This window comes from Chrysochloris asiatica, unplaced genomic scaffold (assembly GCF_000296735.1).
Source record: "Chrysochloris asiatica unplaced genomic scaffold, ChrAsi1.0 scaffold00047, whole genome shotgun sequence".
Lineage (NCBI taxonomy): Eukaryota > Metazoa > Chordata > Mammalia > Afrosoricida > Chrysochloridae > Chrysochloris > Chrysochloris asiatica.
In genome coordinates, this window is record NW_006408565.1 from 14,305,092 (window position 1) to 14,313,978 (window position 8,887).

Here is an 8,887-nt window from a genome sequence, read left to right on the forward strand (position 1 = left end):
ACCTTGAAAAAATTTACAAGACACAGAAGTAAAGTGCAAAGACCTGCTGATGGTGCTTGTGTGCCCTTGAGTCAGTTCAACTCACAGCCACCCTGTAGAGGGTTTCCAAGGCTGTACATCTTTACAGGAGCACAAATCCTCATCTTTCTCCCATGGATTCGAACTGCTGACATTGCAATTAGCAGCCCAACAGGTAACCCACTACACCACCAAGGTTCCTGTGCAAAGACCTAGAACTACGCAAATTTCTGCTTGACCATCTGGGCATGTTCCTGACAAAGGTTAAAAGAAGCAAAGAAACTCACATTTTCCTTCTCTGGAAGTTTTAAGGTATGGTACAAAATGAGCATAGTCAGCAGTTCAAAACTACCAGCTGTTCCGCAGGAGAAGGATGAGGCTTTCTGCTCCCGTAAAGATTTACAGCCTCAGAAACCCTGTACAGGGTCACTACGAGTCGGAACCGACTCCATGGCACATAACAACAACAATAACAAACTAAGAAGAATGATCATAAACACCAAAAGCAATTAGCAAAGAGCCTGCAGACATAGTTCCTGTCCCAGTTTTGTTCTGGATGAAACTTAGTTTCTGTACCTCCATTTCATAGTCTGAAAAATAAGAGAAGTGAACTAGATCATTTCCAAGGGTCTTTCCAACCATAAAACCCAAAGATACCATTAGTTGCCTTTTCTGCTTTCCTTGTTAGAAAACATGTAATGGCGCATGGAAGACCGTTAAACCTGTCTTATTATCTTTAGGACCTCCACATACGACTACTCAATTTGTACATTGAACAAATCCAGAGAGCATCATTCACATCATTGTCCGTGTAAACGGTACTTCCTTGTGTTGGACCGTGCACACCTGAATAGCCATGTAGTCCTGATTTTCTCTTCAGAGTTATATTTAAGGTTTCACTTTTTAGTTTCTTAATACCAATGTAGCTTGACTTTGGGGCCCTACCATCAGAGATGAAGCTACATTAATTACTGACACTAAGCACAATACTCTTTATTAATTAACCCTTATCTGTCCTCATGGACCTGAAATGAGGGCAATCATTTCTTCTTGTAAAAATATTATTTGAGGACTTCTGACATGATGACAGACTATACAGACATGCTACACAGACCCTCTACAACAAAGATCAGGAAGATCCGATGAAAGAGATGCAGATGATAGTCCTTGAATCCTGAGCTTCAGAAGTAGAGCTAAAGAAGAGGATTGAAAGTTTACTAAGAGAACAAGCTGAACAGGCATCAGGAGAAAAGGAGACAGACGAGTGAATGGTGTCAGCCAGCCAAACGTGACATGGCCATCTTAAACTTTTGTGAGCAGCTTTGGAGGCAGACAGCATGTTGGTGGCACAAGATGCACACTAGTAACTGGCAGAGAGAAAGATGTGATTCTTTCTTTTCCCCCACATTCCCCTAGTAGCCAGAGGTTATGGCCAGTTTCCATCATTGTCCACCCCCAGAACATGCCCTGCTCTCCAGAAAGTCAGAGCTGAGCAGTTGTGAGGCGCAGTATTGCCAGTCAGGTGTTAACTGCACCATCCCTGACACTTGGATGCAGATGAGCCCGGCACTAGACCTGCAGAGTCTGTCTCAGCCGGCCCTGGACTGGCTGCCTCCACCTTCCATCTGGACCAGAAAGACCCTGATTCCAGCTACTTTGGAGCCTGCATGAACTACTTCTAGATTAGGTGCCCTCAACAAAGACAACACCTAAACTCCATCTAAGGATGAGTATGCCACACTCCCCCACCCACTACATATGGGCTCTTGGCTGGCATGAGCCCCTTGTGTTTTTTCCTCTCTGGCTCTGTTTTTTCCTTTGTTTTTGTTTATTTTATCTTTTTCTCTTTCTCTTCCATTTTTTTTTTGTCCTTTCTATCTCCACTGCCATTTTTTTTCTTATTTTTTCTGTTTCTCTTTTCTCCTTCATTATTATTTCATTTTAACTATTTTTAACTTTTTTTTTTTTTGGTAACTCCATGGCAACCACTCATCTGTCAGTTTCTCAAACTGTGGTAGCTTTCAAGTTGCTGTGATGTTGAAAGATATGCCACCAGCATTTTAAATTCCAGCAGGGTCATCCATGGTGGACAGTTTCAGCTGAGCTTCCAGACTAAGACAAACTAGAAAGAAGGAGAAGCGAACCACTTCTGGATGGTTAGTCACTGAAAACCTTATGAATTGCTGCAGAACATTGTCAGCTATAGTATCAGAAGATGAGACCTCAGGTTGAAAGACACTCAAAATACAACTAGGGAAGGGCTACTTCCTCAAAGTAGTGTTGACCATAATGAAGTGAATGGAGCAAAGCTTTCCAGATCTTCACTTGCTGACTGGGTACAACTCAAAACGAGGAGAAATAGCTCATAATCAGAACATGGAATGGATGAAATATGAATCTATGATAAATGGAAGTTGTCAAAAATGAAAGGGAATACATAGAGACTGATATTCCAGGTATTAGCACCAGAATATTGAATATTGAAGCATTATAAACAGCACCAGAATATTGTCAGATTCACTGCTAGAAAATAAGCCCTTCAGGTTGGAAAGCACTAAAAATAAGACTAGGGAAGAAATGCCTCCTCAAAGTAGAAACAGCTGTAAACATCTATTAATAATCAGAACAAAGAATATACAAAGTATGAATCTAGGAAAATTGAAAGGGGACACATGAACATCAATATCCTAGGCATTAGTGAGCTGAAATGAACAGGTATTGGCCATTTTGAGTCTGACAATCATATGGTTTACTATGTGAGGAATGATAAGTTAAAAGAGGAATGGCATCACATTCATCATCAAAAAGAACATTTCAAGATCTATCTTGTCTGTGATAGGATAATATCCATACACCTATAAGGAAGACCAGTTAATACCAATATTATTCAAATTTACACACCAACCACTAAAGTCCATGATGATGAAATCCTACCAGCTTCTTTAGTCTTAAATGGATTGCTGGGACCCATTGAGGGTAGAGGACAGCTTCAATTTGCTGCTTGACACAGTCCAGCAAGTAAGAAAAGTCATTTTGTGAGACAGATGACTTTCAGAAGTCATTTTCTACTTTCTCTTTAGAGTAATCCTAAATTTACTTGTAATATGGCAATATTCACAGCCTTTCACTATGAATTCTACAAACCTTAGGAAAAACTAGCTGATTATTGATAACAATTGCTTTCAGCCTTGGTGGATTGAATACAAAGAGAAATTGTGTAAATTACTCCTTTTCATAGAAAACCTAAGTAACTGCATTTGTGAGACCACAAAAGCAAATAGCATATTAGAGTCAAGCTGATCTACCTCCATAGACCTCACCACAATCAGTCACTACTAGAATTCACAAACCCCTACATACAGACACCTGCGTAAACAAGCAGAAAATAATGAACTTAAGTGAAAGATAGTTTTGATTTAATAATCTATACTTCTTGTAGCAATTAACCAGGTTGGGCTTTATGCCACATAACTTCCAAGCAATTTAATGAATACTTCAGAAAAATAAATAAGTAGATGTTAGTTATACCTTTATTATGAAAATAATAATACATTATTTAGGATAGAAAGTTGATAACAAGTCAGTAGGAATAATGAAGTAGTGCAAGCATTAATGATTAGTAGAAACTTATGTTACTAAGAAAGTGTAATCAGTAGTCTGATAATTAGCAATGATTGTGTAAGGTTTGACTTAATCTTTAAGTGAACACAAGAAGAAACCATTTATCACATGCTGAGGAAAGAGATGAAAGTCAGTTTGAACATCACAGAAATATTTTTGTCAAAGTTGTCTAATGACCAGGTGCAAGAATGTTGTGATTAACTGTGTAATAATTCAAGAAAAGATCAAAGTGTTAATTCATTATGTACTGTGTAGTTTTAAGTATAAAAATAAAGACTTGCTGGGCTGCAGGAATAATTATAAGATAGCAGAGAGAGAGCAAAGAGAACAGAAAAGGACAGCAGTAGCAAGAGGAGCAGGAAAAAAAGGCTAGCCAGCCCAGCAAGCTGAAAAGACTATCAATTGTATTCATTTCTTCTTCCGCTGATTCTGCGTATCCTTTCGTGTCCCACGACCCCTGCGGAGAGCAGGTACTCCCCTCAATGGATCAAACATCCAATCAAGATACATTGATAGTATCTGGTGATTGGAAAGCAAAGCTTGGAAACCAGGAGGAAGGATCAATAGTTGGAAAATATGGCCTTGGTGATAGAAACGATGCTAGAAATTGCACAAAATTTTGCAAGATCAATGGCTTAATCATTGCAAATACCTTTTTAAATGACATAAAAGGTGATTATACGTATGAACCTCACCAGATTGAATACACAGAAATCAAACTGAGTACATCTCTGGGAGGAGATGGAGGGAAAGCTCCATGTGGCCAGGCAAAACAAGGCCAGGGACAGTCTGTAAAACAGACCATTAATTACTCATATGCAAGTTCAGACTGAAGCTGAAGAAAATTAAAACAAGTCCTTGAGAGTCAAAATATGACCTTGAACATATCCCACCTGAATTTAGAGATCATCTCAAGAACAGATTTGATACATTAGAGACTAATGACATAAGGCCAGAAGAGTTGTGGGATGACATCAAGAATATTATACAGGAAGAAAGCAAAAAGTCATTAAGCAGGCAAAAAAGAAGGAAAAGACCAAAATGGGTGTCAGAAGAGACTCTAAAACTTGCTCTCCAGTGTAAAGATGTTAAAGCAAATAGAAGAAATGAGGAGGTAAAAGAGCTAAACAGAAAATCTCAAAGGGCAGCTCGAGAAGACAAAGTCAAGTATTATAATGAAATGTTCAAAGACCTGGAATTGGAAACCCAAAAGGGAAGAACACGCTCAGCATTTCTCAAGCTGAAGGAACTGAAGAGACAGTTTAAGCCTTGGCTTGACATGTTGACGGATTCTATGAACAAAATATTGAATGATGTAGAAAGCATCAAAAGAAGATAGAGTCATTGTACCAAAAAGAAATGGTTGATGTTCAACCATTTCAAGAGGTAGCATATGATCAGTAGCCAATGATACTGAATGATGAAGTCCAAGCTGCACATTGGCAAAAAACAAGGCTCTGGGAATTGGTGGAATACAAACTTAAATCTTCCAATAAACTGATGCAACACTGGTGGCACTTACTCATCCATGCCAAAAAACTTGGAAGACAGCTAGTTGACCAACTAATTGGAAGAGATCCTTATGTGTGCCCATTCTAAAGAGAGATGACCCAACAGAAGGCAGAAATCATCAGACAGTACCATTAATATGGCATGCAAGTAATATGTTGCTCAAAATAGTTCAAAAATGGCTGCAACAATACATTGATAGGGAACTGCCAGAGGTTCAAGCGTGAGTGAGATGAGGGTGTATAATGAAAGATATCATTGCTGACGTCAAATAGATCTTGGCTGAAAACAGAATACCAGAAAGGTATTTACCTGTGCTTTATTGACTACACAAAGGCTTTCAAGTGTGTGGATGATGACAAGTTATGGATAACATTGGGAAGAATGGGTATCCCAGAATAATTAATTATGCTCATGAGGAACTTGTGCATAGACCAAGAAGCAGTCATTCAAACAGAACAAGAGAACAATGGTGTGGTGGTGGTTATGTGCCGTGGTGTCAGTTCCGACTTATAGTGACCCTGTATTGGGTTTCTGAGTGTAAATCTTTACAGGAGCAGAAAGGCTTTTCGACTGGCATATTCTAAGTGCTGACCTTGCGGTTAGCAGCTCAGCTCATAATCTGCTGTGCTACCACAGTTCCTTAAGGGAACACTGAATGGTTTCAAACCAGGAAAGTTGTGCACCAGGGTTATATTCTTTCACCATATTTATTCAATCTCTATGCTAAGCAAATAATTCAAGATTCTGGACTATATGAAGGAGAACATGGCATCAGAATTGGAGGAAGACTCATTAACAACTTAAAATATGCAAGTGAAGAAGACTTAAAATACTTAATGATATTTAAGATAAAAAAAACCCACAGCCTTCAGTATGAGTTGCATCACAATGTGAAGAACACAAAAATCCTGGGCCAACAAATGACATCACGCTAAATGGAAAACAGATTGAAGTTGTCAAGGATTTCATTTTGTTTGGATCCACCATCAACATTCATAGAAGTACCAGTCAAGAAATCAAACGACGTGTTGCACTGGGTAAATCTGCTGCACAAGAGCTCTTTAAAGTGTTGAAGAGCAAGGCTGTCTGAGGACTAAGGTGTACTTGACCTAAGCCACGGTATTTTCAATAGCCTCATTTGCATATGACAGTTGGATCATGAATAAGGAAGACCGTAGAGGAATTGATGCATTGGAGTTATAGTGTTGTAGGAGAATATTAAAAGTACCATGGACTGCCAGAAGAACAAATAAATCTGTTTTGGAAGAACTATAGTCAGCATATTCCCTAGAAGCCAGGATAGCAAGACTTCATTTCTCATACTTCGGAAATATTATCAGGAAGGACCGGTCCCTGGAGACAGACATAATGTTTGGTAAAGTGGAGGGAAAAAAGAGGAAGACCCCCCACCCCGTCAACAAGGTGGACTGGCACAGTGACAGCACCAATGGGCTCAAGTGTAACAGTAATTGTGAGAGTGACACAGGACCGAGTAGTATATTGTTTTGTTGTGCATAGAGTAGTTATGAGTCAGAACCAACTTGACACATAACAACAAGCTTCCAGAATCACAGCAACATGCAGGCCACCACAGTACAACAGACAGATGAGTATGGGCTTACCCATGTAAATGGGAAAAAATAGAATCTTTGTTCTTTGTAGAGGCCTTTCTCAGAATGGTCATTGAGAATCAGGCACTGGGGCAATCCAGAATTTTGGTGGAAGGTTCTCTAATCGTGATAAGCACTAAGATGCTCATTAATGAGCCTTATGGTTCATTAAAAGGTGATGATTCATAGCATCCACTCACTCTTTATCCAGCGCATTCATGGGGCTTTTGTTGTTGCTGATAAGAGACTTCAAGTTGGTTCCAACTCCTCGTGATCCTTTCAAGAGTTTTCAAGGAATGGCTAGTGGGTTTGAACCATCAACCATCACTGGTTACCAATCCAGTGTTCATCCTACAGCACCACCCCAGGATTCCCATGGGACCTTTATTTATTCCCACAAAAGCCTCTCATTGGTTTAAACGACAGGACTTGGTGCTTCCAACAAGGAAGCTGCCCCTCCCAGGTTGCTGCGTGATGTCTAAGCACTGGTCCCTGCCACTCCTCTGACTACCATAATCACCAAGGAGAAGTTCCTGAGCCCCCTGCTTCTCCAGGGCCCCAGCTTTGCTACCTGAGTCTGATGAAAGCATAAGTAATTCCTGAGGCATGAGTCACAGGTCCACACTTCAGCTGCAGGGAGGAAAGTAGGAAACTGGCACTATAGCATCTGAAGTGTAGAACTATTTCGACAACAATAATAAATGAATGAAGTGTGAAGAAGGCTCGTTGAGACACATAAAGAGGGGAGTTATCCAAACTGGGCCCAGGGTTTGGTTGAGTAGGTAAAAAGAACAAGAAATGTCGATTCAGCTTTTTAACCTGTGGCATTAGGAGAAACCCCTTATCCTTTCATCCTTGGGTCCTCTGAAGAAAAAGATAACAGCTCCTATTTCACAGAGTGAAAAAGCCCAGAAGGCAGTGGCAAACCTGAGCACTCCTGCTTCCTGTCAGCAGCAGAAGAAGAGATAGTGTTGCCCCAGGAGAGAGATTGAGAAGACTGTACTGAGCAGGACCAGGGGCAAGATCACCTTCAAGGTGAAAACAAGGACCTACACTGAAATTCATACATTCATTAAAAGTAGGACTGAAACTTCCTTTCCAATAGATAATCCTGAGAAAAGAGGAAGACAGGGTCAGACTTAAAGAAAGGAAAAAGAGAAAGTAGGAGTCCTAGTGTTGTGCTGTAGGATAATCATGGACTGCTAACTGCAAGATTTGTGGTCCAAACCACCAGCCACTCCTAGGAAACCTTATACAGGGTCACTATGAGTTGGAAGCGACACGGTAGTACTTAACAACAACAACAAGTGATCTAAAATGAGGCACGCACACAGAGCCAGGAGAGAGGCATGTCAACATTCAGGACAGTCCTAGTATAGAGGTCATCTTGCCTTAAATCTAGATTGAGTAACAGCTAAAACTTCTCAGCAAGGGGTCCAAGTCACCTGATTCTCCCACATGCCTGTGAGCTATGTGTTAACAGTCACACAGTTGCAACAAGAGCCGGGAAATCAAACAATTCAGTTCCGGCTTTTTTGCCTTTCATGCCTAAAATCTCACCATGTGAAAAAAAAAAAAAAAATCAAATGTGATTTTTATTTTCATAACTGTTTGCTCCCTCACACTGTTCCAGGCCTGAATGCACATAACAAATAATTATCTAGTGTTGTTATTGCTGTTGTTAGGTACTGTTGAGTCAGTTCTGACTCATAGTGACTTCATGAACAACAGAATGAAACACTGCCCGGTCCTGTGCCATCCTCACAATTGTCGTTAAGCTTGAGTCCATTGCTGTTGCCACAAAGAATCAAAAGAAAATGGAAGGGGCATGTGCACAAGAACACCCACACTTGCAGATGGTACCCACATGACTGGGACCAGATGACTGGATGATCAGAACTCAACCAGAAAAAAGAAAGGGGTGGGTGGGTGGAAGACTGAGCTGATTCAATCTGATGAACTTGACCTATACCTACGAATGCAGTGACTCAAAAGAGGCAACAAATCCTTACAGCAAGAAACATTCCCACCCTCTCCACACACAGAGTAGACAGAGATGAGCAACTTGGACATTGGATACCCAAATGGAGAGGGAGGAACTACAAAGGCAAGAAGTGACTGGCTTA